This window comes from Hippocampus zosterae, chromosome 3 (assembly GCF_025434085.1).
Source record: "Hippocampus zosterae strain Florida chromosome 3, ASM2543408v3, whole genome shotgun sequence".
NCBI lineage: Eukaryota > Metazoa > Chordata > Actinopteri > Syngnathiformes > Syngnathidae > Hippocampus > Hippocampus zosterae.
In genome coordinates, this window is record NC_067453.1 from 18,437,809 (window position 1) to 18,464,341 (window position 26,533).

The 26,533-nt window shown below is 49.5% G+C and overlaps 42 non-coding genes across 42 annotated transcripts; all 42 read left to right on the plus strand.

Moving 5' to 3' along the window:
- The first annotated feature begins 59 nt into the window (after positions 1 to 59).
- Positions 60 to 131, plus strand: trnae-cuc (transfer RNA glutamic acid (anticodon CUC)). The gene has a single exon. It is a non-coding gene; the product is annotated as a tRNA-Glu (tRNA).
- A 631-nt stretch (positions 132 to 762) lies between these two features.
- trnae-cuc (transfer RNA glutamic acid (anticodon CUC)) lies at positions 763 to 834 on the plus strand. Its single transcript has one exon. It is a non-coding gene; the product is annotated as a tRNA-Glu (tRNA).
- Positions 835 to 942: 108 nt separating this feature from the next.
- trnae-cuc (transfer RNA glutamic acid (anticodon CUC)) lies at positions 943 to 1,014 on the plus strand. Its single transcript has one exon. It is a non-coding gene; the product is annotated as a tRNA-Glu (tRNA).
- Positions 1,015 to 1,644: 630 nt separating this feature from the next.
- trnae-cuc (transfer RNA glutamic acid (anticodon CUC)) lies at positions 1,645 to 1,716 on the plus strand. Its single transcript has one exon. It is a non-coding gene; the product is annotated as a tRNA-Glu (tRNA).
- A 631-nt stretch (positions 1,717 to 2,347) lies between these two features.
- Positions 2,348 to 2,419, plus strand: trnae-cuc (transfer RNA glutamic acid (anticodon CUC)). The gene has a single exon. It is a non-coding gene; the product is annotated as a tRNA-Glu (tRNA).
- A 631-nt stretch (positions 2,420 to 3,050) lies between these two features.
- Positions 3,051 to 3,122, plus strand: trnae-cuc (transfer RNA glutamic acid (anticodon CUC)). Its single transcript has one exon. It is a non-coding gene; the product is annotated as a tRNA-Glu (tRNA).
- A 987-nt stretch (positions 3,123 to 4,109) lies between these two features.
- On the plus strand, positions 4,110 to 4,181 carry trnae-uuc (transfer RNA glutamic acid (anticodon UUC)). Its single transcript has one exon. It is a non-coding gene; the product is annotated as a tRNA-Glu (tRNA).
- Positions 4,182 to 4,814: 633 nt separating this feature from the next.
- Positions 4,815 to 4,886, plus strand: trnae-cuc (transfer RNA glutamic acid (anticodon CUC)). Its single transcript has one exon. It is a non-coding gene; the product is annotated as a tRNA-Glu (tRNA).
- Positions 4,887 to 4,994: 108 nt separating this feature from the next.
- trnae-cuc (transfer RNA glutamic acid (anticodon CUC)) lies at positions 4,995 to 5,066 on the plus strand. Its single transcript has one exon. It is a non-coding gene; the product is annotated as a tRNA-Glu (tRNA).
- Positions 5,067 to 5,876: 810 nt separating this feature from the next.
- Positions 5,877 to 5,948, plus strand: trnae-cuc (transfer RNA glutamic acid (anticodon CUC)). Its single transcript has one exon. It is a non-coding gene; the product is annotated as a tRNA-Glu (tRNA).
- Positions 5,949 to 6,579: 631 nt separating this feature from the next.
- On the plus strand, positions 6,580 to 6,651 carry trnae-cuc (transfer RNA glutamic acid (anticodon CUC)). Its single transcript has one exon. It is a non-coding gene; the product is annotated as a tRNA-Glu (tRNA).
- Positions 6,652 to 6,759: 108 nt separating this feature from the next.
- Positions 6,760 to 6,831, plus strand: trnae-cuc (transfer RNA glutamic acid (anticodon CUC)). Its single transcript has one exon. It is a non-coding gene; the product is annotated as a tRNA-Glu (tRNA).
- A 630-nt stretch (positions 6,832 to 7,461) lies between these two features.
- trnae-cuc (transfer RNA glutamic acid (anticodon CUC)) lies at positions 7,462 to 7,533 on the plus strand. Its single transcript has one exon. It is a non-coding gene; the product is annotated as a tRNA-Glu (tRNA).
- A 631-nt stretch (positions 7,534 to 8,164) lies between these two features.
- On the plus strand, positions 8,165 to 8,236 carry trnae-cuc (transfer RNA glutamic acid (anticodon CUC)). Its single transcript has one exon. It is a non-coding gene; the product is annotated as a tRNA-Glu (tRNA).
- A 108-nt stretch (positions 8,237 to 8,344) lies between these two features.
- On the plus strand, positions 8,345 to 8,416 carry trnae-cuc (transfer RNA glutamic acid (anticodon CUC)). Its single transcript has one exon. It is a non-coding gene; the product is annotated as a tRNA-Glu (tRNA).
- An 810-nt stretch (positions 8,417 to 9,226) lies between these two features.
- On the plus strand, positions 9,227 to 9,298 carry trnae-cuc (transfer RNA glutamic acid (anticodon CUC)). Its single transcript has one exon. It is a non-coding gene; the product is annotated as a tRNA-Glu (tRNA).
- A 631-nt stretch (positions 9,299 to 9,929) lies between these two features.
- Positions 9,930 to 10,001, plus strand: trnae-cuc (transfer RNA glutamic acid (anticodon CUC)). Its single transcript has one exon. It is a non-coding gene; the product is annotated as a tRNA-Glu (tRNA).
- A 108-nt stretch (positions 10,002 to 10,109) lies between these two features.
- Positions 10,110 to 10,181, plus strand: trnae-cuc (transfer RNA glutamic acid (anticodon CUC)). Its single transcript has one exon. It is a non-coding gene; the product is annotated as a tRNA-Glu (tRNA).
- Positions 10,182 to 11,007: 826 nt separating this feature from the next.
- On the plus strand, positions 11,008 to 11,079 carry trnae-cuc (transfer RNA glutamic acid (anticodon CUC)). The gene has a single exon. It is a non-coding gene; the product is annotated as a tRNA-Glu (tRNA).
- A 286-nt stretch (positions 11,080 to 11,365) lies between these two features.
- trnae-uuc (transfer RNA glutamic acid (anticodon UUC)) lies at positions 11,366 to 11,437 on the plus strand. The gene has a single exon. It is a non-coding gene; the product is annotated as a tRNA-Glu (tRNA).
- A 632-nt stretch (positions 11,438 to 12,069) lies between these two features.
- trnae-cuc (transfer RNA glutamic acid (anticodon CUC)) lies at positions 12,070 to 12,141 on the plus strand. Its single transcript has one exon. It is a non-coding gene; the product is annotated as a tRNA-Glu (tRNA).
- Positions 12,142 to 12,249: 108 nt separating this feature from the next.
- On the plus strand, positions 12,250 to 12,321 carry trnae-cuc (transfer RNA glutamic acid (anticodon CUC)). The gene has a single exon. It is a non-coding gene; the product is annotated as a tRNA-Glu (tRNA).
- Positions 12,322 to 12,951: 630 nt separating this feature from the next.
- On the plus strand, positions 12,952 to 13,023 carry trnae-cuc (transfer RNA glutamic acid (anticodon CUC)). The gene has a single exon. It is a non-coding gene; the product is annotated as a tRNA-Glu (tRNA).
- Positions 13,024 to 13,654: 631 nt separating this feature from the next.
- On the plus strand, positions 13,655 to 13,726 carry trnae-cuc (transfer RNA glutamic acid (anticodon CUC)). Its single transcript has one exon. It is a non-coding gene; the product is annotated as a tRNA-Glu (tRNA).
- A 108-nt stretch (positions 13,727 to 13,834) lies between these two features.
- Positions 13,835 to 13,906, plus strand: trnae-cuc (transfer RNA glutamic acid (anticodon CUC)). The gene has a single exon. It is a non-coding gene; the product is annotated as a tRNA-Glu (tRNA).
- Positions 13,907 to 14,536: 630 nt separating this feature from the next.
- Positions 14,537 to 14,608, plus strand: trnae-cuc (transfer RNA glutamic acid (anticodon CUC)). Its single transcript has one exon. It is a non-coding gene; the product is annotated as a tRNA-Glu (tRNA).
- Positions 14,609 to 15,239: 631 nt separating this feature from the next.
- Positions 15,240 to 15,311, plus strand: trnae-cuc (transfer RNA glutamic acid (anticodon CUC)). The gene has a single exon. It is a non-coding gene; the product is annotated as a tRNA-Glu (tRNA).
- Positions 15,312 to 16,301: 990 nt separating this feature from the next.
- trnae-cuc (transfer RNA glutamic acid (anticodon CUC)) lies at positions 16,302 to 16,373 on the plus strand. Its single transcript has one exon. It is a non-coding gene; the product is annotated as a tRNA-Glu (tRNA).
- A 631-nt stretch (positions 16,374 to 17,004) lies between these two features.
- Positions 17,005 to 17,076, plus strand: trnae-cuc (transfer RNA glutamic acid (anticodon CUC)). The gene has a single exon. It is a non-coding gene; the product is annotated as a tRNA-Glu (tRNA).
- Positions 17,077 to 17,184: 108 nt separating this feature from the next.
- trnae-cuc (transfer RNA glutamic acid (anticodon CUC)) lies at positions 17,185 to 17,256 on the plus strand. Its single transcript has one exon. It is a non-coding gene; the product is annotated as a tRNA-Glu (tRNA).
- Positions 17,257 to 18,082: 826 nt separating this feature from the next.
- On the plus strand, positions 18,083 to 18,154 carry trnae-cuc (transfer RNA glutamic acid (anticodon CUC)). Its single transcript has one exon. It is a non-coding gene; the product is annotated as a tRNA-Glu (tRNA).
- Positions 18,155 to 18,440: 286 nt separating this feature from the next.
- Positions 18,441 to 18,512, plus strand: trnae-uuc (transfer RNA glutamic acid (anticodon UUC)). Its single transcript has one exon. It is a non-coding gene; the product is annotated as a tRNA-Glu (tRNA).
- Positions 18,513 to 19,144: 632 nt separating this feature from the next.
- trnae-cuc (transfer RNA glutamic acid (anticodon CUC)) lies at positions 19,145 to 19,216 on the plus strand. The gene has a single exon. It is a non-coding gene; the product is annotated as a tRNA-Glu (tRNA).
- A 630-nt stretch (positions 19,217 to 19,846) lies between these two features.
- Positions 19,847 to 19,918, plus strand: trnae-cuc (transfer RNA glutamic acid (anticodon CUC)). The gene has a single exon. It is a non-coding gene; the product is annotated as a tRNA-Glu (tRNA).
- A 285-nt stretch (positions 19,919 to 20,203) lies between these two features.
- On the plus strand, positions 20,204 to 20,275 carry trnae-cuc (transfer RNA glutamic acid (anticodon CUC)). Its single transcript has one exon. It is a non-coding gene; the product is annotated as a tRNA-Glu (tRNA).
- A 643-nt stretch (positions 20,276 to 20,918) lies between these two features.
- trnae-uuc (transfer RNA glutamic acid (anticodon UUC)) lies at positions 20,919 to 20,990 on the plus strand. Its single transcript has one exon. It is a non-coding gene; the product is annotated as a tRNA-Glu (tRNA).
- A 990-nt stretch (positions 20,991 to 21,980) lies between these two features.
- trnae-cuc (transfer RNA glutamic acid (anticodon CUC)) lies at positions 21,981 to 22,052 on the plus strand. The gene has a single exon. It is a non-coding gene; the product is annotated as a tRNA-Glu (tRNA).
- Positions 22,053 to 22,681: 629 nt separating this feature from the next.
- Positions 22,682 to 22,753, plus strand: trnae-uuc (transfer RNA glutamic acid (anticodon UUC)). The gene has a single exon. It is a non-coding gene; the product is annotated as a tRNA-Glu (tRNA).
- Positions 22,754 to 23,386: 633 nt separating this feature from the next.
- trnae-cuc (transfer RNA glutamic acid (anticodon CUC)) lies at positions 23,387 to 23,458 on the plus strand. The gene has a single exon. It is a non-coding gene; the product is annotated as a tRNA-Glu (tRNA).
- Positions 23,459 to 24,791: 1,333 nt separating this feature from the next.
- trnae-cuc (transfer RNA glutamic acid (anticodon CUC)) lies at positions 24,792 to 24,863 on the plus strand. The gene has a single exon. It is a non-coding gene; the product is annotated as a tRNA-Glu (tRNA).
- Positions 24,864 to 24,971: 108 nt separating this feature from the next.
- Positions 24,972 to 25,043, plus strand: trnae-cuc (transfer RNA glutamic acid (anticodon CUC)). Its single transcript has one exon. It is a non-coding gene; the product is annotated as a tRNA-Glu (tRNA).
- Positions 25,044 to 26,376: 1,333 nt separating this feature from the next.
- On the plus strand, positions 26,377 to 26,448 carry trnae-cuc (transfer RNA glutamic acid (anticodon CUC)). Its single transcript has one exon. It is a non-coding gene; the product is annotated as a tRNA-Glu (tRNA).
- Positions 26,449 to 26,533: the final 85 nt, after the last annotated feature.

Below are 26,533 nucleotides of genomic sequence, written 5' to 3' on the forward strand. Positions count from 1 at the left end.
TGCCCAATGACCCACCCCCTTAATTGATTGACAAAGAAACAGTTTCTAGCACCACAGCATCCCTGATGGTCTAGTGGCTAGGATTTGGCGCTCTCACCGCCACGGCCTGGGTTCGATTCCCGGTCAGGGAAAACCTGATCTTGTGAATGCCATTGGTTCAGTTCACGAGGCATGGATTTTCGCGTGATGTGACCCGCTGAACAGATCGAGGGAGAAACAGTTTTCCCACCCGATGCGTCCCTGTTGGTCTAGTGACTAGGTTTTGGGGCTTTCACCGTTGCAGCCCGGGTTCGATTCCCGGTCAGGGAATACTTTTTTTTGTGAATGGCATTGGTTCAGTTCACGAAGCATCGACTTTTGCTCAATGGCCCACCCCCTTAAATGATTGACATAGAAACCGTCTCTAGAGCCTCTACATACCTGATGGTCGAGTGGTTAGTATTTGGCGCTCTCACCGCCATGGCCCGTGTTTGATTCCTGGTCAGGGAAAACCTGATTTTGTGAATGGCATGACTTGAGTTCACGAGGCATTTTGGTGTGACGTGACCCGCTTATCAGATTGAGGGAGAAACAGTTTTCCCAGCAGATGTGTCCCTGATGGTCTAGTGGCTAGGATTTGGCGCTTTTCACCGCTGTGGTTCGATTCCCGGGCAGGGAATGCTTGCTTTTGTGAAAGCCATAAGTTCACGAGGCATTGACTTTTTGCCCAATGACCCACCCTCTTAATTGATTGACAAAGAAACAGTTTCTAGCACCAAAGCATCCCTGATGGTCTAGTGGTTAGGATTTGGCGCTCTCACCGCCACGGCCCGGGTTCGATTCCCGGTCAGGGAATACCTTTTTTTGTGAATGGCATTGGTTCAGTTCACAAAGCATCGACTTTTGCTCAATGGCCCACCCCCTTAAATGATTGACAAAGAAACAGTTTCTAGCACCACAGCATCCCTGATGGTCTAGTGGCTAGGATTTGGCGCTCTCACCGCCATGGCCCGGGTTCGATTCCCGGTCAGGCAAAACCTGATCTTGTGAATGGCATTGGTTCAGTTCACGAGGCATGGATTTTCGCGTGATGTGACCCGCTGAACAGATCGAGAGAGAAACAGTTTTCCCACCCGATGCGTCCCTGTTGGTCTAGTGACTAGGTTTTGGCGCTTTCACCGCTGCAGCCCGGGTTCAATTCCCGGTCAGGGAATACCTGATTTTGTGATTGGCATTGGTTCAGTACACGATCATTAACTTTTGCTCAATGGCCCACCCCCTTAAATGATTGACATAGAAAGCGTCTCTCGAACCTCTACATACCTGATGGTCTAGTGGTTTGTATTTGGCGCTCTTACCGCCATGGCCCGTGTTTGATTCCTGGTCAGGGAAAACCTGATTTTGTTAATGGCATGACTTGAGTTCACGATGCATTTTGGTGTGACGTGACCCGCTTAACAGATTGAGGGAGAAACAGTTTTCCCAGCAGATGTGTCCCTGATGGTCTAGTGGCTAGAATTTGGCGCTTTTCACCGCTTTGGTTTGATTCCCGGGCAGGGAATGCTTGCTTTTGTGAAAGCCATAAGTTCACGAGGCATTGACTTTTTGCCCAATGACCCACCCCCTTAATTGATTGACAAAGAAACAGTTTCTAGCACCACAGCATCCCTGATGGTCTAGTGGCTAGGATTTGGCGCTCTCACCGCCACGGCCTGGGTTCGATTCCCGGTCAGGGAAAACCTGATCTTGTGAATGCCATTGGTTCAGTTCACGAGGCATGGATTTTCGCGTGATGTGACCCGCTGAACAGATCGAGGGAGAAACAGTTTTCCCACCCGATGCGTCCCTGTTGGTCTAGTGACTAGGTTTTGGCGCTTTCACCGCTGCAGCCCGGGTTCGATTCCCGGTCAGGGAATACTTTTTTTTGTGAATGGCATTGGTTCAGTTCACGAAGCATCGACTTTTGCTCAATGGCCCACCCCCTTAAATGATTGACATAGAAACCGTCTCTAGAGCCTCTACATACCTGATGGTCGAGTGGTTAGTATTTGGCGCTCTCACCGCCATGGCCCGTGTTTGATTCCTGGTCAGGGAAAACCTGATTTTGTGAATGGCATGACTTGAGTTCACGAGGCATTTTGGTGTGACGTGACCCGCTTATCAGATTGAGGGAGAAACAGTTTTCCCAGCAGATGTGTCCCTGATGGTCTAGTGGCTAGGATTTGGCGCTTTTCACCGCTGTGGTTTGATTCCCGGGCAGGGAATGCTTGCTTTTGTGAAAGCCATAAGTTCACGAGGCATTGACTTTTTGCCCAATGACCCACCCCCTTAATTGATTGACAAAGAAACAGTTTCTAGCACCACAGCATCCCTGATGGTCTAGTGGCTAGGATTTGGCGCTCTCACCGCCACGGCCTGGGTTCGATTCCCGGTCAGGGAAAACCTGATCTTGTGAATGCCATTGGTTCAGTTCACGAGGCATGGATTTTCGCGTGATGTGACCCGCTGAACAGATCGAGGGAGAAACAGTTTTCCCACCCGATGCGTCCCTGTTGGTCTAGTGACTAGGTTTTGGCGCTTTCACCGCTGCAGCCCGGGTTCGATTCCCGGTCAGGGAATACTTTTTTTTGTGAATGGCATTGGTTCAGTTCACGAAGCATCGACTTTTGCTCAATGGCCCACCCCCTTAAATGATTGACATAGAAACCGTCTCTAGAGCCTCTACATACCTGATGGTCGAGTGGTTAGTATTTGGCGCTCTCACCGCCATGGCCCGTGTTTGATTCCTGGTCAGGGAAAACCTGATTTTGTGAATGGCATGACTTGAGTTCACGAGGCATTTTGGTGTGACGTGACCCGCTTAACAGATTGAGGGAGAAACAGTTTTCCCAGCAGATGTGTCCCTGATGGTCTAGTGGCTAGGATTTGGCGCTTTTCACCGCTGTGGTTTGATTCCCGGGCAGGGAATGCTTGCTTTTGTGAAAGCCATAAGTTCACGAGGCATTGACTTTTTGCCCAATGACCCACCCTCTTAATTGATTGACAAAGAAACAGTTTCTAGCACCACAGAATCCCTGATGGTCTAGTGGCTAGGATTTGGCGCTCTCACTGCCATGGCCCGGTTTCGATTCCCGGTCAGGGAAAACCTGATCTTGTGAATGGCATTGGTTCAGTTCGCGAGGCATGGATTTTCGCGTGATGTGACCCGCTGAACAGATTGAGGGAGAAACAGTTTTCCCACCTGATGCGTCCCTGTTGGTCTAGTGACTAGGTTTTGGCGCTTTCACCGCTGCAGCCCGGGTTCGATTCCCGGTCAGGGAATACCTGATTTTGTGAATGGCATTGGTTCAGTTCACGAAGCATCGACTTTTGCTCGATGGCCCACCCCCTTAACTGATTGACAAAGAAACAGTTTCTAGCACCACAGCATCCCTAATGGTCTAGTGGCTAGGATTTGGTGTTCTCACCGCCACGGCCCGGGTTCGATTCCCGCTCAGGGAATACCTTTTTTTGTGAATGGCATTGGTTCAGTTCACGAAGCATGGACTTTTGCTCAATGGCCCACCCCCTTAAATGATTGACATAGAAACCGTCTCTACAACCTCTACATACCTGACGGTCTAGCGGTTAGTATTTGGCGCTCTCACTGCCATGGCCCGTGTTTGATTCCTGGTCAGGGAAAACCTGATTTTGTGAATGGCATGACTTGAGTTCACGAGGCATTTTGGTGTGACGTGACCCGCTTAACAGATTGAGGGAGAAACAGTTTTCACAGCAGATGTGTCCCTGATGGTCTAGTGGCTAGGATTTGGTGCTTTTCACCGCTGTGGTTTGATTCCCGGGCAGGGAATGCTTGCTTTTGTGAAAGCCATAAGTTCACGAAGCATTGACTTTTGCTCAATGGCCCACCCCCTGAACTGATTGGCAAAGAAACAGTTTTAGCACCAACGCATCCCTGATGGTCTAGTGGCTAGGATTTGGCACTCTCACCTCCAGGGCCCGAGTTTGATTCCTGGTCAGGGAAAACCTGATTTTGTGAATGGCATGACTTGAGTTCACGAGGCATTAATTTTGGTGTGACGTGACCCGCTTAACAGATTGAGGGAGAAACAGTTTTCCCAGCAGATGTGTCCCTGATGGTCTAGTGGCTAGGATTTGGCGCTTTCACTGCTGCAGCCCGGGTTCGATTCCCGGTCAGGGAATACCTGATTTTGTGAATGGCATTGGTTCAGTTCACGAAGCATTGACTTTTGCCAAATGGCCCACCCCCTTAAATGATTGACAAAGAAACAGTTTCTAGCACCACAGCATCCCTGATGTTCTAGTGACTAGGTTTTGGCGCTTTCACCGCTGCAGCCCGGGTTCAATTCCCGGTCAGGGAATACCTTTTTTTGTGAATGGCATTGGTTCAGTTCACGAAGCATCGACTTTTGCTCAATGGCCCACCCCCTTAAATGATTGACATAGAAACCGTCTCTCGAACCTCTACATACCTGATGGTTTAGCGGTTAGTATTTGGCGCTCTCACCGCCATGGCCCGTGTTTGATTCCTGGTCAGGGAAAACCTGATTTTGTGAATGGCATGACTTGAGTTCACGAGGCATTTTGGTGTGACGTGACCCGCTTATCAGATTGAGGGAGAAACAGTTTTCCCAGCAGATGTGTCCCTGATGGTCTAGTGGCTAGGATTTGGCGCTTTTCACCGCTGTGGTTTGATTCCCGGGCAGGGAATGCTTGCTTTTGTGAAAGCCATAAGTTCACGAGGCATTGACTTTTTGCCCAATGACCCACCCTCTTAATTGATTGACAAAGAAACAGTTTCTAGCACCAAAGCATCCCTGATGGTCTAGTGGTTAGGATTTGGCGCTCTCACCGCCACGGCCCGGGTTCGATTCCCGGTCAGGGAGTGCCTTTTTTTGTGAATGGCATTGGTTCAGTTCACGAAGCATCGACTTTTGCTCAATGGCCCACCCCCTTAAATGATTGACAAAGAAACAGTTTCTAGCACCACAGCATCCCTGATGGTCTAGTGGCTAGGATTTGGCGCTCTCACCGCCACGGCCCGGGTTCGATTCCCGGTCAGGGAAAACCTGATCTTTTGAATGGCATTGGTTCAGTTCACGAGGCATGGATTTTCGCGTGATGTGACCCGCTGAACAGATCGAGAGAGAAACAGTTTTCCCACCCGATGCGTCCCTGTTGGTCTAGTGACTAGGTTTTGGAGCTTTCACCGCTGCAGCCCGGGTTCAATTCCCGGTCAGGGAATACCTGATTTTGTGATTGGCATTGGTTCAGTACACGATCATTAACTTTTGCTCAATGGCCCACCCTCTTAAATGATTGACAAAGAAACAGTTTCTAGCACCACAGCATCCCTGATGGTCTAGTGACTAGGTTTTGGCGCTTTCACCGCTGCAGCCCAGGTTCGATTCCCGGTCAGGGAATACCTTTTTTTGTGAATGGCATTGTTTCAGTTCACGAAGCATCGACTTTTGCTCAATGGCCCACCCCCTTAAATGATTGACATAGAAAGCGTCTCTAGAACCTCTACATACCTGATGGTCTAGTGGTTTGTATTTGGCGCTCTTACCGCCATGGCCCGTGTTTGATTCCTGGTCAGGGAAAACCTGATTTTGTGAATGGCATGACTTGAGTTCACGATGCATTTTGGTGTGACGTGACCCGCTTAACAGATTGAGGGAGAAACAGTTTTCCCAGCAGATGTGTCCCTGATGGTCTAGTGGCTAGAATTTGGCGCTTTTCACCGCTGTGGTTTCATTCCCGGGCAGGGAATGCTTGCTTTTGTGAAAGCCATAAGTTCACGAGGCATTGACTTTTTGCCCAATGACCCACCCCCTTAATTGATTGACAAAGAAACAGTTTCTAGCACCACAGCATCCCTGATGGTCTAGTGGCTAGGATTTGGCGCTCTCACCGCCACGGTCTGGGTTCGATTCCCGGTCAGGGAAAACCTGATCTTGCGAATGCCATTGGTTCAGTTCACGAGGCATGGATTTTCGCGTGATGTGACCCGCTGAACAGATCGAGGGAGAAACAGTTTTCCCACCCGATGCGTCCCTGTTGGTCTAGTGACTAGGTTTTGGCGCTTTCACCGTTGCAGCCCGGGTTCGATTCCCGGTCAGGGAATACTTTTTTTTGTGAATGGCATTGGTTCAGTTCACGAAGCATCAACTTTTGCTCAATGGCCCACCCCCTTAAATGATTGACATAGAAACCGTCTCTAGAGCCTCTACATACCTGATGGTCGAGTGGTTAGTATTTGGCGCTCTCACCGCCATGGCCCGTGTTTGATTCCTGGTCAGGGAAAACCTGATTTTGTGAATGGCATGACTTGAGTTCACGAGGCATTTTGGTGTGACGTGACCCGCTTATCAGATTGAGGGAGAAACAGTTTTCCCAGCAGATGTGTCCCTGATGATCTAGTGGCTAGGATTTGGCGCTTTTCACCGCTGTGGTTCGATTCCCGGGCAGGGAATGCTTGCTTTTGTGAAAGCCATAAGTTCACGAGGCATTGACTTTTTGCCCAATGACCCACCCTCTTAATTGATTGACAAAGAAACAGTTTCTAGCACCAAAGCATCCCTGATGGTCTAGTGGTTAGGATTTGGCGCTCTCACCGCCACGGCCCGGGTTCGATTCCCGGTCAGGGAATACCTTTTTTTGTGAATGGCATTGGTTCAGTTCACGAAGCATCGACTTTTGCTCAATGGCCCACCCCCTTAAATGATTGACAAAGAAACAGTTTCTAGTACCACAGCATCCCTGATGGTCTAGTGGCTAGGATTTGGCCCTCTCACCGCCACGGCCCGGGTTCGATTCCCGGTCAGGGAAAACCTGATCTTGTGAATGGCATTGGTTCAGTTCACGAGGCATGGATTTTCGCGTGATGTGACCCGCTGAACAGATCGAGAGAGAAACAGTTTTCCCACCCGATGCGTCCCTGTTGGTCTAGTGACTAGGTTTTGGCGCTTTCACCGCTGCAGCCCGGGTTCAATTCCCGGTCAGGGAATACCTGATTTTGTGATTGGCATTGGTTCAGTACACGATCATTAACTTTTGCTCAATGGCCCACCCCCTTAAATGATTGACATAGAAAGCGTCTCTAGAACCTCTACATACCTGATGGTCTAGTGGTTTGTATTTGGCGCTCTTACCGCCATGGCCCGTGTTTGATTCCTGGTCAGGGAAAACCTGATTTTGTGAATGGCATGACTTGAGTTCACGATGCATTTTGGTGTGACGTGACCCGCTTAACAGATTGAGGGAGAAACAGTTTTCCCAGCAGATGTGTCCCTGATGGTCTAGTGGCTAGAATTTGGCGCTTTTCACCGCTGTGGTTTGATTCCCGGGCAGGGAATGCTTGCTTTTGTGAAAGCCATAAGTTCACGAGGCATTGACTTTTTGCCCAATGACCCACCCCCTTAATTGATTGACAAAGAAACAGTTTCTAGCACCACAGCATCCCTGATGGTCTAGTGGCTAGGATTTGGTGCTCTCACCGCCACGGCCTGGGTTCGATTCCCGGTCAGGGAAAACCTGATCTTGTGAATGCCATTGGTTCAGTTCACGAGGCATGGATTTTCGCGTGATGTGACCCGCTGAACAGATCGAGGGAGAAACAGTTTTCCCACCCGATGCGTCCCTGTTGGTCTAGTGACTAGGTTTTGGCGCTTTCACCGCTGCAGCCCGGGTTCGATTCCCGGTCAGGGAATACTTTTTTTTGTGAATGGCATTGGTTCAGTTCACGAAGCATCTACTTTTGCTCAATGGCCCACCCCCTTAAATGATTGACATAGAAACCGTCTCTAGAGCCTCTACATACCTGATGGTCGAGTGGTTAGTATTTGGCGCTCTCACCGCCATGGCCCGTGTTTGATTCCTGGTCAGGGAAAACCTGATTTTGTGAATGGCATGACTTGAGTTCACGAGGCGTTTTGGTGTGACGTGACCCGCTTATCAGATTGAGGGAGAAACAGTTTTCCCAGCAGATGTGTCCCTGATGGTCTAGTGGCTAGGATTTGGCGCTTTTCACCGCTGTGGTTTGATTCCCGGGCAGGGAATGCTTGCTTTTGTGAAAGCCATAAGTTCACGAGGCATTGACTTTTTGCCCAATGACCCACCCTCTTAATTGATTGACAAAGAAACAGTTTCTAGCACCAAAGCATCCCTGATGGTCTAGTGGTTAGGATTTGGCGCTCTCACCGCCACGGCCCGGGTTCGATTCCCGGTCAGGGAATACCTTTTTTTGTGAATGGCATTGGTTCAGTTCACGAAGCATCGACTTTTGCTCAATGGCCCACCCCCTTAAATGATTGACAAAGAAACAGTTTCTAGCACCACAGCATCCCTGATGGTCTAGTGGCTAGGATTTGGCGCTCTCACCGCCACGGCCCGGGTTCGATTCTCGGTCAGGGAAAACCTCATCTTGTGAATGGCATTGGTTCAGTTCACGAGGCATGGATTTTCGCGTGATGTGACCCGCTGAACAGATCGAGAGAGAAACAGTTTTCCCACCCGATGCGTCCCTGTTGGTCTAGTGACTAGGTTTTGGCGCTTTCACCGCTGCAGCCCGGGTTCAATTCCCGGTCAGGGAATACCTGATTTTGTGATTGGCATTGGTTCAGTACACGATCATTAACTTTTGCTCAATGGCCCACCCCCTTAAATGATTGACAAAGAAACAGTTTCTAGCACCACAGCATCCCTGATGGTCTAGTGACTAGGTTTTGGCGCTTTCACCGCTGCAGCCCGGGTTCGATTCCCGGTCAGGGAATACCTTTTTTTGTGAATGGCATTGGTTCAGTTCACGACGCATCGACTTTTGCTCAATGGCCCACCCCCTTAAATGATTGACATAGAAAGCGTCTCTAGAACCTCTACATACCCGATGGTCTAGTGGTTTGTATTTGGCGCTCTTACCGCCATGGCCCGTGTTTGATTCCTGGTCAGGGAAAACCTGATTTTGTGAATGGCATGACTTGAGTTCACGATGCATTTTGGTGTGACGTGACCCGCTTAACAGATTGAGGGAGAAACAGTTTTCCCAGCAGATGTGTCCCTGATGGTCTAGTGGCTAGAATTTGGCGCTTTTCACCGCTGTGGTTTGATTCCCGGGCAGGGAATGCTTGCTTTTGTGAAAGCCATAAGTTCACGAGGCATTGACTTTTTGCCCAATGACCCACCCCCTTAATTGATTGACAAAGAAACAGTTTCTAGCACCACAGCATCCCTGATGGTCTAGTGGCTAGGATTTGGCGCTCTCACCGCCACGGCCTGGGTTCGATTCCCGGTCAGGGAAAACCTGATCTTGTGAATGCCATTGGTTCAGTTCACGAGGCATGGATTTTCGCGTGATGTGACCCGCTGAACAGATCGAGGGAGAAACAGTTTTCCCACCCGATGCGTCCCTGTTGGTCTAGTGACTAGGTTTTGGCGCTTTCACCGCTGCAGCCCGGGTTCGATTCCCGGTCAGGGAATACTTTTTTTTGTGAATGGCATTGGTTCAGTTCACGAAGCATCGACTTTTGCTCAATGGCCCACCCCCTTAAATGATTGACATAGAAACCGTCTCTAGAGCCTCTACATACCTGATGGTCGAGTGGTTAGTATTTGGCGCTCTCACCGCCATGGCCCGTGTTTGATTCCTGGTCAGGGAAAACCTGATTTTGTGAATGGCATGACTTGAGTTCACGAGGCGTTTTGGTGTGACGTGACCCGCTTATCAGATTGAGGGAGAAACAGTTTTCCCAGCAGATGTGTCCCTGATGGTCTAGTGGCTAGGATTTGGCGCTTTTCACCGCTGTGGTTTGATTCCCGGGCAGGGAATGCTTGCTTTTGTGAAAGCCATAAGTTCACGAGGCATTGACTTTTTGCCCAATGACCCACCCTCTTAATTGATTGACAAAGAAACAGTTTCTAGCACCAAAGCATCCCTGATGGTCTAGTGGTTAGGATTTGGCGCTCTCACCGCCACGGCCCGGGTTCGATTCCCGGTCAGGGAATACCTTTTTTTGTGAATGGCATTGGTTCAGTTCACGAAGCATCGACTTTTGCTCAATGGCCCACCCCCTTAAATGATTGACAAAGAAACAGTTTCTAGCACCACAGCATCCCTGATGGTCTAGTGGCTAGGATTTGGGGCTCTCACCGCCACGGCCCGGGTTCGATTCTCGGTCAGGGAAAACCTCATCTTGTGAATGGCATTGGTTCAGTTCACGAGGCATGGATTTTCGCGTGATGTGACCCGCTGAACAGATCGAGAGAGAAACAGTTTTCCCACCCGATGCGTCCCTGTTGGTCTAGTGACTAGGTTTTGGCGCTTTCACCGCTGCAGCCCGGGTTCAATTCCCGGTCAGGGAATACCTGATTTTGTGATTGGCATTGGTTCAGTACACGATCATTAACTTTTGCTCAATGGCCCACCCCCTTAAATGATTGACAAAGAAACAGTTTCTAGCACCACAGCATCCCTGATGGTCTAGTGACTAGGTTTTGGCGCTTTCACCGCTGCAGCCCGGGTTCGATTCCCGGTCAGGGAATACCTTTTTTTGTGAATGGCATTGGTTCAGTTCACGACGCATCGACTTTTGCTCAATGGCCCACCCCCTTAAATGATTGACATAGAAACCGTCTCTAGAACCTCTACATACCTGATGGTCTAGCGGCTAGTATTTGGCGCTCTCACCGCCAAGGCCTGTGTTTGATTCCTGGTCAGGGAAAACCTGATTTTGTGAATGGCATGACTTGAGTTCACGAGGCATTTGGTGGTGCATTAATTTTGGTGTGACGTGACCCGCTTAACAAATTGAGGGAGAAACAGTTTTCCCAGCAGATGTGTCCCTGATGGTCTAGTGGCTAGGATTTGGCGCTTTTCACCGCTGTGGTTTGATTCCCGGGCAGGGAATGCTTGCTTTTGTGAAAGCCATAAGTTCACGAGGCTTTGACTTTTTGCCCAATGACCCACCCTCTTAATTGATTGACAAAGAAACAGTTTCTAGCACCGCAGCATCCCTGATGGTCTAGTGGCAAGGATTTGGTGCTCTCACCGCCACGGCCCGGGTTCGATTCCCGGTCAGGGAATGCCTTTTTTTGTGAATGGCATTGGTTCAGTTCACGAAGCATCGACTTTTGCTCAATGGCCCACCCCCTCAAATGATTGACATAGAAACCGTCTCTAGAACCTCTACATACCTGATGGTCTAGCGGTTAGTATTTGGCACTCTCACCGCCATGGCCCGTGTTTGATTCCTGGCCAGGGAAAACCTGATTTTGTGAATGGCATGACTTGAGTTCACGAGGCATTAATTTTGGTGTGACGTGACCCGCTTAACAAATTGATGGAGAAACAGTTTTCCCAGCTGATGTGTCCCTGATGGTCTAGTGGCTAGGATTTGGCGCTTTCACCGCTGCGTCCCGGGTTCAATTCCCGGTCAGGGAATACCTGATTTTGTGATTGGCATTGGTTCAGTACACGATCGTTAACTTTTGCTCAATGGCCCACCCCCTTAAATGATTGACAAAGAAACAGTTTCTAGCACCACAGCATCCCTGATGGTCTAGTGACTAGGTTTTGGCGCTTTCACCGCTGCAGCCCGGGTTCGATTCCCGGTCAGGGAATACCTTTCTTTGTAAATGGCATTGGTTCAGTTCACGAAGCATCGACTTTTGCTCAATGGCCCACCCCCTTAAATGATTGACATAGAAACCGTCTCTAGAGCCTCTACATACCTGATGGTCGAGTGGTTAGTATTTGGCGCTCTCACCGCCATGGCCCGTGTTTGATTCCTGGTCAGGGAAAACCTGATTTTGTGAATGGCATGACTTGAGTTCACGAGGCATTTTGGTGTGACGTGACCCGCTTATCAGATTGAGGGAGAAACAGTTTTCCCAGCAGATGTGTCCCTGATGGTCTAGTGGCTAGGATTTGGCGCTTTTCACCGCTGTGGTTCGATTCCCGGGCAGGGAATGCTTGCTTTTGTGAAAGCCATAAGTTCACGAGGCATTGACTTTTTGCCCAATGACCCACCCTCTTAATTGATTGACAAAGAAACAGTTTCTAGCACCAAAGCATCCCTGATGGTCTAGTGGTTAGGATTTGGCGCTCTCACCGCCACGGCCCGGGTTCGATTCCCGGTCAGGGAATACCTTTTTTTGTGAATGGCATTGGTTCAGTTCACGAAGCATCGACTTTTGCTCAATGGCCCACCCCCTTAAATGATTGACAAAGAAACAGTTTCTAGTACCACAGCATCCCTGATGGTCTAGTGGCTAGGATTTGGCCCTCTCACCGCCACGGCCCGGGTTCGATTCCCGGTCAGGGAAAACCTGATCTTGTGAATGGCATTGGTTCAGTTCACGAGGCATGGATTTTCGCGTGATGTGACCCGCTGAACAGATCGAGAGAGAAACAGTTTTCCCACCCGATGCGTCCCTGTTGGTCTAGTGACTATGTTTTGGCGCTTTCACCGCTGCAGCCCGGGTTCAATTCCCGGTCAGGGAATACCTGATTTTGTGATTGGCATTGGTTCAGTACACGATCATTAACTTTTGCTCAATGGCCCACCCCCTTAAATGATTGACATAGAAAGCGTCTCTAGAACCTCTACATACCTGATGGTCTAGTGGTTTGTATTTGGCGCTCTTACCGCCATGGCCCGTGTTTGATTCCTGGTCAGGGAAAACCTGATTTTGTGAATGGCATGACTTGAGTTCACGATGCATTTTGGTGTGACGTGACCCGCTTAACAGATTGAGGGAGAAACAGTTTTCCCAGCAGATGTGTCCCTGATGGTCTAGTGGCTAGAATTTGGCGCTTTTCACCGCTGTGGTTTGATTCCCGGGCAGGGAATGCTTGCTTTTGTGAAAGCCATAAGTTCACGAGGCATTGACTTTTTGCCCAATGACCCACCCCCTTAATTGATTGACAAAGAAACAGTTTCTAGCACCACAGCATCCCTGATGGTCTAGTGGCTAGGATTTGGTGCTCTCACCGCCACGGCCTGGGTTCGATTCCCGGTCAGGGAAAACCTGATCTTGTGAATGCCATTGGTTCAGTTCACGAGGCATGGATTTTCGCGTGATGTGACCCGCTGAACAGATCGAGGGAGAAACAGTTTTCCCACCCGATGCGTCCCTGTTGGTCTAGTGACTAGGTTTTGGCGCTTTCACCGCTGCAGCCCGGGTTCGATTCCCGGTCAGGGAATACTTTTTTTTGTGAATGGCATTGGTTCAGTTCACGAAGCATCTACTTTTGCTCAATGGCCCACCCCCTTAAATGATTGACATAGAAACCGTCTCTAGAGCCTCTACATACCTGATGGTCGAGTGGTTAGTATTTGGCGCTCTCACCGCCATGGCCCGTGTTTGATTCCTGGTCAGGGAAAACCTGATTTTGTGAATGGCATGACTTGAGTTCACGAGGCGTTTTGGTGTGACGTGACCCGCTTATCAGATTGAGGGAGAAACAGTTTTCCCAGCAGATGTGTCCCTGATGGTCTAGTGGCTAGGATTTGGCGCTTTTCACCGCTGTGGTTTGATTCCCGGGCAGGGAATGCTTGCTTTTGTGAAAGCCATAAGTTCACGAGGCATTGACTTTTTGCCCAATGACCCACCCTCTTAATTGATTGACAAAGAAACAGTTTCTAGCACCAAAGCATCCCTGATGGTCTAGTGGTTAGGATTTGGCGCTCTCACCGCCACGGCCCGGGTTCGATTCCCGGTCAGGGAATACCTTTTTTTGTGAATGGCATTGGTTCAGTTCACGAAGCATCGACTTTTGCTCAATGGCCCACCCCCTTAAATGATTGACAAAGAAACAGTTTCTAGTACCACAGCATCCCTGATGGTCTAGTGGCTAGGATTTGGCCCTCTCACCGCCACGGCCCGGGTTCGATTCCCGGTCAGGGAAAACCTGATCTTGTGAATGGCATTGGTTCAGTTCACGAGGCATGGATTTTCGCGTGATGTGACCCGCTGAACAGATCGAGAGAGAAACAGTTTTCCCACCCGATGCGTCCCTGTTGGTCTAGTGACTATGTTTTGGCGCTTTCACCGCTGCAGCCCGGGTTCAATTCCCGGTCAGGGAATACCTGATTTTGTGATTGGCATTGGTTCAGTACACGATCATTAACTTTTGCTCAATGGCCCACCCCCTTAAATGATTGACATAGAAAGCGTCTCTAGAACCTCTACATACCTGATGGTCTAGTGGTTTGTATTTGGCGCTCTTACCGCCATGGCCCGTGTTTGATTCCTGGTCAGGGAAAACCTGATTTTGTGAATGGCATGACTTGAGTTCACGATGCATTTTGGTGTGACGTGACCCGCTTAACAGATTGAGGGAGAAACAGTTTTCCCAGCAGATGTGTCCCTGATGGTCTAGTGGCTAGAATTTGGCGCTTTTCACCGCTGTGGTTTGATTCCCGGGCAGGGAATGCTTGCTTTTGTGAAAGCCATAAGTTCACGAGGCATTGACTTTTTGCCCAATGACCCACCCCCTTAATTGATTGACAAAGAAACAGTTTCTAGCACCACAGCATCCCTGATGGTCTAGTGGCTAGGATTTGGTGCTCTCACCGCCACGGCCTGGGTTCGATTCCCGGTCAGGGAAAACCTGATCTTGTGAATGCCATTGGTTCAGTTCACGAGGCATGGATTTTCGCGTGATGTGACCCGCTGAACAGATCGAGGGAGAAACAGTTTTCCCACCCGATGCGTCCCTGTTGGTCTAATGACTAGGTTTTGGCGCTTTCACCGCTGCAGCCCGGGTTCGATTCCCGGTCAGGGAATACTTTTTTTTGTGAATGGCATTGGTTCAGTTCACGAAGCATCTACTTTTGCTCAATGGCCCACCCCCTTAAATGATTGACATAGAAACCGTCTCTAGAGCCTCTACATACCTGATGGTCGAGTGGTTAGTATTTGGCGCTCTCACCGCCATGGCCCGTGTTTGATTCCTGGTCAGGGAAAACCTGATTTTGTGAATGGCATGACTTGAGTTCACGAGGCGTTTTGGTGTGACGTGACCCGCTTATCAGATTGAGGGAGAAACAGTTTTCCCAGCAGATGTGTCCCTGATGGTCTAGTGGCTAGGATTTGGCGCTTTTCACCGCTGTGGTTTGATTCCCGGGCAGGGAATGCTTGCTTTTGTGAAAGCCATAAGTTCACGAGGCATTGACTTTTTGCCCAATGACCCACCCTCTTAATTGATTGACAAAGAAACAGTTTCTAGCACCAAAGCATCCCTGATGGTCTAGTGGTTAGGATTTGGCGCTCTCACCGCCACGGCCCGGGTTCGATTCCCGGTCAGGGAATACCTTTTTTTGTGAATGGCATTGGTTCAGTTCACGAAGCATCGACTTTTGCTCAATGGCCCACCCCCTTAAATGATTGACAAAGAAACAGTTTCTAGCACCACAGCATCCCTGATGGTCTAGTAGCTAGGATTTGGCGCTCTCACCGCCACGGCCCGGGTTCGATTCTCGGTCAGGGAAAACCTCATCTTGTGAATGGCATTGGTTCAGTTCACGAGGCATGGATTTTCGCGTGATGTGACCCGCTGAACAGATCGAGAGAGAAACAGTTTTCCCACCCGATGCGTCCCTGTTGGTCTAGTGACTAGGTTTTGGCGCTTTCACCGCTGCAGCCCGGGTTCAATTCCCGGTCAGGGAATACCTGATTTTGTGATTGGCATTGGTTCAGTACACGATCATTAACTTTTGCTCAATGGCCCACCCCCTTAAATGATTGACAAAGAAACAGTTTCTAGCACCACAGCATCCCTGATGGTCTAGTGACTAGGTTTTGGCGCTTTCACCGCTGCAGCCCGGGTTCGATTCCCGGTCAGGGAATACCTTTTTTTGTGAATGGCATTGGTTCAGTTCACGACGCATCGACTTTTGCTCAATGGCCCACCCCCTTAAATGATTGACATAGAAAGCGTCTCTAGAACCTCTACATACCTGATGGTCTAGTGGTTTGTATTTGGCGCTCTTACCGCCATGGCCCGTGTTTGATTCCTGGTCAGGGAAAACCTGATTTTGTGAATGGCATGACTTGAGTTCACGATGCATTTTGGTGTGACGTGACCCGCTTAACAGATTGAGGGAGAAACAGTTTTCCCAGCAGATGTGTCCCTGATGGTCTAGTGGCTAGAATTTGGCGCTTTTCACCGCTGTGGTTTGATTCCCGGGCAGGGAATGCTTGCTTTTGTGAAAGCCATAAGTTCACGAGGCATTGACTTTTTGCCCAATGACCCACCCCCTTAATTGATTGACAAAGAAACAGTTTCTAGCACCACAGCATCCCTGATGGTCTAGTGGCTAGGATTTGGCGCTCTCACCGCCACGGCCTGGGTTCGATTCCCGGTCAGGGAAAACCTGATCTTGTGAATGCCATTGGTTCAGTTCACGAGGCATGGATTTTCGCGTGATGTGACCCGCTGAACAGATCGAGGGAGAAACAGTTTTCCCACCCGATGCGTCCCTGTTGGTCTAGTGACTAGGTTTTGGCGCTTTCACCGCTGCAGCCCGGGTTCGATTCCCGGTCAGGGAATACTTTTTTTTGTGAATGGCATTGGTTCAGTTCACGAAGCATCGACTTTTGCTCAATGGCCCACCCCCTTAAATGATTGACATAGAAACCGTCTCTAGAGCCTCTACATACCTGATGGTCGAGTGGTTAGTATTTGGCGCTCTCACCGCCATGGCCCGTGTTTGATTCCTGGTCAGGGAAAACCTGATTTTGTGAATGGCATGACTTGAGTTCACGAGGCGTTTTGGTGTGACGTGACCCGCTTATCAGATTGAGGGAGAAACAGTTTTCCCAGCAGATGTGTCCCTGATGGTCTAGTGGCTAGGATTTGGCGCTTTTCACCGCTGTGGTTTGATTCCCGGGCAGGGAATGCTTGCTTTTGTGAAAGCCATAAGTTCACGAGGCATTGACTTTTTGCCCAATGACCCACCCTCTTAATTGATTGACAAAGAAACAGTTTCTAGCACCAAAGCATCCCTGATGGTCTAGTGGTTAGGATTTGGCGCTCTCACCGCCACGGCCCGGGTTCGATTCCCGGTCAGGGAATACCTTTTTTTGTGAATGGCATTGGTTCAGTTCACGAAGCATCGACTTTTGCTCAATGGCCCACCCCCTTAAATGATTGACAAAGAAACAGTTTCTAGCACCACAGCATCCCTGATGGTCTAGTGGCTAGGATTTGGGGCTCTCACCGCCACGGCCCGGGTTCGATTCTCGGTCAGGGAAAACCTCATCTTGTGAATGGCATTGGTTCAGTTCACGAGGCATGGATTTTCGCGTGATGTGACCCGCTGAACAGATCGAGAGAGAAACAGTTTTCCCACCCGATGCGTCCCTGTTGGTCTAGTGACTAGGTTTTGGCGCTTTCACCGCTGCAGCCCGGGTTCAATTCCCGGTCAGGGAATACCTGATTTTGTGATTGGCATTGGTTCAGTACACGATCATTAACTTTTGCTCAATGGCCCACCCCCTTAAATGATTGACAAAGAAACAGTTTCTAGCACCACAGCATCCCTGATGGTCTAGTGACTAGGTTTTGGCGCTTTCACCGCTGCAGCCCGGGTTCGATTCCCGGTCAGGGAATACCTTTTTTTGTGAATGGCATTGGTTCAGTTCACGACGCATCGACTTTTGCTCAATGGCCCACCCCCTTAAATTATTGACATAGAAACCGTCTCTAGAACCTCTACATACCTGATGGTCTAGCGGCTAGTATTTGGCGCTCTCACCGCCAAGGCCTGTGTTTGATTCCTGGTCAGGGAAAACCTGATTTTGTGAATGGCATGACTTGAGTTCACGAGGCATTTGGTGGTGCATTAATTTTGGTGTGACGTGACCCGCTTAACAAATTGAGGGAGAAACAGTTTTCCCAGCAGATGTGTCCCTGATGGTCTAGTGGCTAGGATTTGGCGCTTTTCACCGCTGTGGTTTGATTCCCGGGCAGGGAATGCTTGCTTTTGTGAAAGCCATAAGTTCACGAGGCTTTGACTTTTTGCCCAATGACCCACCCTCTTAATTGATTGACAAAGAAACAGTTTCTAGCACCGCAGCATCCCTGATGGTCTAGTGGCAAGGATTTGGTGCTCTCACCGCCACGGCCCGGGTTCGATTCCCGGTCAGGGAATGCCTTTTTTTGTGAATGGCATTGGTTCAGTTCACGAAGCATCGACTTTTGCTCAATGGCCCACCCCCTCAAATGATTGACATAGAAACCGTCTCTAGAACCTCTACATACCTGATGGTCTAGCGGTTAGTATTTGGCACTCTCACCGCCATGGCCCGTGTTTGATTCCTGGCCAGGGAAAACCTGATTTTGTGAATGGCATGACTTGAGTTCACGAGGCATTAATTTTGGTGTGACGTGACCCGCTTAACAAATTGATGGAGAAACAGTTTTCCCAGCTGATGTGTCCCTGATGGTCTAGTGGCTAGGATTTGGCGCTTTCACCGCTGCGGCCCGGGTTCAATTCCCGGTCAGGGAATACCTGATTTTGTGATTGGCATTGGTTCAGTACACGATCGTTAACTTTTGCTCAATGGCCCACCCCCTTAAATGATTGACAAAGAAACAGTTTCTAGCACCACAGCATCCCTGATGGTCTAGTGACTAGGTTTTGGCGCTTTCACCGCTGCAGCCCGGGTTCGATTCCCGGTCAGGGAATACCTTTCTTTGTAAATGGCATTGGTTCAGTTCACGAAGCATCGACTTTTGCTCAATGGCCCACCCCCTTAAATGATTGACATAGAAACCGTCTCTAGAACCTCTACATACCTGATGGTCTAGCGGCTAGTATTTGGCGCTCTCACTGCCATGGCCTGTGTTTGATTCCTGGTCAGGGAAAACCTGATTTTGTGAATGGCATGACTTGAGTTCACAAGGCATTTTGGTGTGACGTGACCCGCTTAACAGATTGAGGTAGAAACAGTTTTCCCTGCAGATGTGTCCCTGATGGTCTAGTGGCTAGGATTTGGCGCTTTTCACCGCTGTGGTTTGATTCTCGGGCAGGGAATGCTTGCTTTTGTGAAAGCCATAAGTTCACGAGGCATTGACTTTTTGCCCAATGACCCACCCTCTTAATTGATTGACAAAGAAACAGTTTCTAGCACCAAAGCATCCCTGATGGTCTAGTGACTAGGATTTGGCGCTCTCACCGCCATGGCCCGGGTTCGATTCCCGGTCAGGGAAAACCTGATCTTGTGAATGGCATTGGTTCAGTTCGCGAGGCATGGACTTTAGCGTGATGTGACCCGCTGAACAGATTGAGGGAGAAACAGTTTTCCCACCCGATGCGTCCCTGTTGGTCTAGTGACTAGCTTTTGGCGCTTTCACCGCTGCAGCCCGGGTTCGATTCCCGGTCAGGGAATACCTGATTTTGTGAATGGCATTGGTTCAGTACACGATCATTAACTTTTGCTCAATGGCCAAACCCCTTAAATGATTGACAAAGAAACCGTCTCTAGAACCTCTACATACCTGATGGTCTAGCGGCTAGTATTTGGCGCTCTCACTGCCATGGCCTGTGTTTGATTCCTGGTCAGGGAAAACCTGATTTTGTGAATGGCATGACTTGAGTTCACGAGGCATTTTGGTGTGACGTGACCCGCTTAACAGATTGAGGGAGAAACAGTTTTCCCCTCAGATGTGTCTCTGATGGTCTAGTGGCTAGGATTTGGCGCTTTTCACCACTGTGGTTTGATTCCCGGGCAGGGAATGCTTGCTTTTGTGAAAGCCATAAGTTCACGAGGCATTGACTTTTTGCCCAATGACCCACCCTCTTAATTGATTGACAAAGAAACAGTTTCTAGCACCAAAGCATCCCTGATGGTCTAGTGACTAGGATTTGGCGCTCTCACCGCCATGGCCCGGGTTCGATTCCCGGTCAGGGAAAACCTGATCTTGTGAATGGCATTGGTTCAGTTCGCGAGGCATGGACTTTAGCGTGATGTGACCCGCTGAACAGATTGAGGGAGAAACAGTTTTCCCACCCGATGCGTCCCTGTTGGTCTAGTGACTAGCTTTTGGCGCTTTCACCGCTGCAGCCCGGGTTCGATTCCCGGTCAGGGAATACCTGATTTTGTGAATGGCATTGGTTCAGTACACGATCATTAACTTTTGCCCAATGACCCACCCTCTTAATTGATTGACAAAGAAACAGTTTCTAGCACCACAGCATCCCTGATGGTCTAGTGGCTAGGATTTGGCGCTCTCACCGCCACGGCCTGGGTTCGATTCCCGGTCAGGGAAAACCTGATCTTTTAAATGGCATTGGTTCAGTTCACGAGGCATGGATTTTCGTGTGATGTGACCCGCTGAACAGATCGAGGGAGAAACAGTTTTCCCACCTGATGCGTCCCTGTTGGTCTAGTGACTAGGCTTTGGCGCTTTCACAGGTGCAGCCCGGGTTCGATTCCCGGTCAGGGAATACCTGATTTTGTGAATGGCATTGGTTCAGTACACGATCATTAACTTTTGCTCAATGGGCCACCCCCTTAAATGATTGACAAAGAAACAGTTTCTAGCACCACAGCATCCCTGATGTTCTAGTGACTAGGTTTTGGCGCTTTCACCGCTGCAGCCCGGGTTCGATTCCCGGTCAGGGAGTACCTGCTTTTGTGAATGGCATTGGTTCAGTTCACGAAGCATCGACTTTTGCTCGATGGCCCACCCCCTTAACTGATTGACAAAGAAACAGTTTCTAGCACCACAGCATCCCTGATGGTCTAGTGGCTAGGATTTGGCACTCTCACCGCCAGGGCCCGTGTTTGATTCCTGGTCAGGGAAAACCTGATTTTGTGAATGGCATGACTTGAGTTCACGAGGCATTAATTTTGGTGTGACGTGACCCGCTTAATAGATTGAGTGAGAAACAGTTTTCGCAGCAGATGTGTCCCTGATGGTCTAGTGGCTAGGATTTGGTGCTTTCACCGCTGCGGCCCGGGTTCAATTCCCGGTCAGGGAATACCTGCTTTTGTGAACGGCATTGGTTCAGTACACGCTCATTAACTTTTGCTCAATGGGCCACCCCCTTAAATGATTGACAAAGAAACAGTTTCTAGCACCACAGCATCCCTGATGTTCTAGTGACTAGGTTTTGGCGCTTTCACCGCTGCAGCCCGGGTTCGATTCCCGGTCAGGGAATACCTTTTTTTGTGAATGGCATTGGTTCAGTTCACAAAGCATCGACTTTTGCTCAATGGCCCACCCCCTTAAATGATTGACATAGAAACCGTCTCTTGAACCTCTACATACCTGATGGTTTGGCGGTTAGTATTTGGCACTCTCACAGCCATGGCCCGTGTTTGATTCCTGGTCAGGGAAAACCTGATTTTGTGAATGGCATGACTTGAGTTCACGAGGCATTTTGGTGTGACGTGACCCGCTTAACAGATTGAGGGAGAAACAGTTTTCCCAGCAGATGTGTCCCTGATGGTCTAGTGGCTAGGATTTTACGCTTTTCACCGCTGTGGTTTGATTCCCGGGCAGGGAATGCTTGCTTTTGTGAAAGCCATAAGTTCACGAGGCATTGACTTTTTGCCCAATGACCCACCCTCTTAATTGATTGACAAAGAAACAGTTTCTAGCACCGCAGCATCCCCGATGGTCTAGTGGCTAGGATTTGGCGCTCTCACTGCCACGGCCTGGGTTCGATTCCCGGTCAGGGAAAACCTGATCTTTTGAATGGCATTGGTTCAGTTCACGAGGCATGGATTTTCGTGTGATGTGACCCGCTGAACAGATCGAGGGAGAAACAGTTTTCCCACCTGATGCGTCCCTGTTGGTCTAGTGACTAGGTTTTGGCGCTTTCACCGCTGCAGCCCGGGTTCGATTCCCGGTCAGGGAATACCTGATTTTGTGAATGGCATTGGTTCAGTTCACGAAGCATCGACTTTTGCTCGATGGCCCACCCCCTTAACTGATTGACAAAGAAACAGTTTCTAGCACCACAGCATCCCTAATGGTCTAGTGGCTAGGATTTGGTGCTCTCACCGCCACGGCCCGGGTTCGATTCCCGGTCAGGGAATACCTTTTTTCGTGAATGGCATTGGTTCAGTTCACGAAGCATGGACTTTTGCTCAATGGCCCACCCCCTTAAATGATTGACATAGAAACCGTCTCTACAACCTCTACATACCTGACGGTCTAGCGGTTAGTATTTGGCGCTCTCACTGCCATGGCCCGTGTTTGATTCCTGGTCAGGGAAAACCTGATTTTGTGAATGGCATGACTTGAGTTCACGAGGCATTTTGGTGTGACGTGACCCGCTTAACAGATTGAGGGAGAAACAGTTTTCACAGCAGATGTGTCCCTGATGGTCTAGTGGCTAGGATTTGGCGCTTTTCACCGCTGTGGTTTGATTCCCGGGCAGGGAATGCTTGCTTTTGTGAAAGCCATAAGTTCACGAAGCATTGACTTTTGCTCAATGGCCCACCCCCTGAACTGATTGGCAAAGAAACAGTTTTAGCACCAACGCATCCCTGATGGTCTAGTGGCTAGGATTTGGCACTCTCACCTCCAGGGCCCGAGTTTGATTCCTGGTCAGGGAAAACCTGATTTTGTGAATGGCATGACTTGAGTTCACGAGGCATTAATTTTGGTGTGACGTTACCCGCTTAACAGATTGAGGGAGAAACAGTTTTCCCAGCAGATGTGTCCCTGATGGTCTAGTGGCTAGGATTTGGCGCTTTCACCGCTGCAGCCCGGGTTCGATTCCCGGTCAGGGAATACCTGATTTTGTGAATGGCATTGGTTCAGTTCACGAAGCATTGACTTTTGCCAAATGGCCCACCCCCTTAAATGATTGACAAAGAAACAGTTTCTAGCACCACAGCATCCCTGATGTTCTAGTGACTAGGTTTTGGCGCTTTCACCGCTGCAGCCCGGGTTCGATTCCCGGTCAGGGAATACCTTTTTTTGTGAATGGCATTGATTCAGTTCACGAAGCATCGACTTTTGCTCAATGGCCCACCCCCTTAAATGATTGACATAGAAACCGTCTCTCGAACCTCTACATACCTGATGGTTTAGCGGTTAGTATTTGGCACTCTCACTGCCATGGCCCGTGTTTGATTCCTGGTCAGGGAAAACCTGATTTTGTGAATGGCATGACTTGAGTTCACGAGGCATTTTGGTGTGACGTTAACCGCTTAACAGATTGAGGGAGAAACAGTTTTCCCAGCAGATGTGTCCCTGATGCTCTAGTGGCTCGGATTTTACGCTTTTCACCGCTGTGGTTTGATTCCCGGGCAGGGAATGCTTGCTTTTGTGAAAGCCATAAGTTCACGAGGCATTGACTTTTTGCCCAATGACCCACCCTCTTAATTGATTGACAAAGAAACAGTTTCTAGCACCACAGCATCCTTGATGGTCTAGTGGCTAGGATTTGGGGCTCTCACCGCCACGGCCTGGGTTCGATTCCCGGTCAGGGAAAACCTGATCTTTTGAATGGCATTGGTTCAGTTCACGAGGCATGGATTTTCGTGTGATGTGACCCGCTGAACAGATCGAGGGAGAAACAGTTTTCCCACCCGATGCGTCCCTGTTGGTCTAGTGACTAGGTTTTGGCGCTTTCACCGCTGCAGCCCGGGTTCGATTCCCGGTCAGGGAGTACCTGCTTTTGTGAATGGCATTGGTTCAGTTCACGAAGCATCAACTTTTGCTCGATGGCCCACCCCCTTAACTGATTGACAAAGAAACAGTTTCTAGCACCACAGCATCCCTGATGGTCTAGCGGTTAGTATTTGGCGCTCTCACTGCCATGGCCTGTGTTTGATTCCTGGTCAGGGAAATCCTGATTTTGTGAATGGCATGACTTGAGTTCACGAGGCATTTTGGTGTGACGTGACCCGCTTAACAGATTGAGGGAGAAACAGTTTTCACAGCAGATGTGTCCCTGATGGTCTAGTGGCTAGGATTTGGTGCTTTTCACCGCTGTGGTTTGATTCCCGTGCAGGGAATGCTTGCTTTTGTGAAAGCCATATGTTCACGAGGCTTTGACTTTTTGCCCAATGACCCACCCTCTTAATTGATTGACAAAGAAACAGTTTCTAGCACCACAGCATCCCTGATGGTCTAGTGCTAGTATTTCGCGCTCTCACCGCCACGGCCTGGGTTCGATTCCCGGTCAGGGAAAACCTGATCTTGTGAATGGCGTTGGTTCAGTTCACGAGGCATGGATTTTCGCGTGATGTGACCCGCTGAACAGATCGAGGGAGAAACAGTTTTCCCACCAGATGCGCCCCTGTTGGTCTAGTGACTAGGTTTGGGCGCTTTCACCGCTGCAGCCCGGGTTCGATTCCCGGTCAGGGAATGCTTTTTTTTGTGAATGGCATTGGTTCAGTTCACGAAGCATCGACTTTTGCTCAATGGGCCACCCCCTTAAATGATTGACATAGAAACCGTCTCTAGAGCCTCTACATACCTGATGGTCGAGTGGTTAGTATTTGGCGCTCTCACCGCCATGGCCCGTGTTTGATTCCTGGTCAGGGAAAACCTGATTTTGTGAATGGCATGACTTGAGTTCACGAGGCATTTTGTTGTGACGTGACCCGCTTATCAGATTGAGGGAGAAACAGTTTTCCCAGCAGATGTGTCCCTGATGGTCTAGTGGCTAGGATTTGGCGCTTTTCACCGCTGTGGTTTGATTCCCGGGCAGGGAATGCTTGCTTTTGTGAAAGCCATAAGTTCACGAGGCATTGACTTTTTGCCCAATGACCCACCCTCTTAATTGATTGACAAAGAAACAGTTTCTAGCACCAAAGCATCCCTGATGGTCTAGTGGTTAGGATTTGGCGCTCTCACCGCCACGGCCCGTGTTCGATTCCCGGTCAGGGAATACCTTTTTTTGTGAATGGCATTGGTTCAGTTCACGAAGCATCGACTTTTGCTCAATGGCCCACCCCCTTAAATGATTGACAAAGAAACAGTTTCTAGCACCACAGCATCCCTGATGGTCTAGTGGCTAGGATTTGGCGCTCTCACCGCCACGGCCCGGGTTCGATTCCCGGTCACGGAAAACCTGATCTTGTGAATGGCATTGGTTCAGTTCACGAGGCATGGATTTTCGCGTGATGTGGCCCGCTGAACAGATCGAGAGAGAAACAGTTTTCCCACCTGATGCGTCCCTGTTGGTCTAGTGACTAGATTTTGGCGCTTTCACCGCTGCAGCCCGGGTTCGATTCCCGGTCCTGGAATACCTTTTTTTGTGAATGGCATTGGTTCAGTTCACGAAGCATCGACTTTTGCTCAATGGCCCACCCCCTTAAATGATTGACATAGAAACCGTCTCTAGAACCTCTACATACCTGATGGTCTAGCGGTTAGTATTTGGCGCTCTCACTGCCATGGCCTGTGTTTGATTCCTGGTCAGGGAAATCCTGATTTTGTGAATGGCATGACTTGAGTTCACGAGGCATTTTGGTGTGACGTGACCCGCTTAACAGATTGAGGGAGAAACAGTTTTCACAGCAGATGTGTCCCTGATGGTCTAGTGGCTAGGATTTGGTGCTTTTCACCGCTGTGGTTTGATTCCCGTGCAGGGAATGCTTGCTTTTGTGAAAGCCATAAGTTCACGAGGCATTGACTTTTTGCCCAATGACCCACCCTCTTAATTGATTGACAAAGAAACAGTTTCTAGCACCACAGCATCCCTGATGGTCTAGTGCTAGTATTTCGCGCTCTCACCGCCACGGCCTGGGTTCGATTCCCGGTCAGGGAAAACCTGATCTTGTGAATGGCGTTGGTTCAGTTCACGAGGCATGGATTTTCGCGTGATGTGACCCGCTGAACAGATCGAGGGAGAAACAGTTTTCCCACCCGATGCGTCCCTGTTGGTCTAGTGACTAGGTTTTGGCGCTTTCACCGCTGCAGCCCGGGTTCGATTCCCGGTCAGGGAATACTTTTTTTTGTGAATGGCATTGGTTCAGTTCACGAAGCATCGACTTTTGCTCAATGGCCCACCCCCTTAAATGATTGACATAGAAACCGTCTCTAGAGCCTCTACATACCTGATGGTCGAGTGGTTAGTATTTGGCGCTCTCACCGCCATGGCCCGTGTTTGATTCCTGGTCAGGGAAAACCTGATTTTGTGAATGGCATGACTTGAGTTCACGAGGCATTTTGGTGTGACGTGACCCGCTTATCAGATTGAGGGTGAAACAGTTTTCCCAGCAGATGTGTCCCTGATGGTCTAGTGGCTAGGATTTGGCGCTTTTCACCGCTGTGGTTCGATTCCCGGGCAGGGAATGCTTGCTTTTGTGAAAGCCATAAGTTCACGAGGCATTGACTTTTTGCCCAATGACCCACCCTCTTAATTGATTGACAAAGAAACAGTTTCTAGCACCAAAGCATCCCTGATGGTCTAGTGGTTAGGATTTGGCGCTCTCACCGCCACGGCCCGGGTTCGATTCCCGGTCAGGGAATACCTTTTTTTGTGAATGGCATTGGTTCAGTTCACGAAGCATCGACTTTTGCTCAATGGCCCACCCCCTTAAATGATTGACAAAG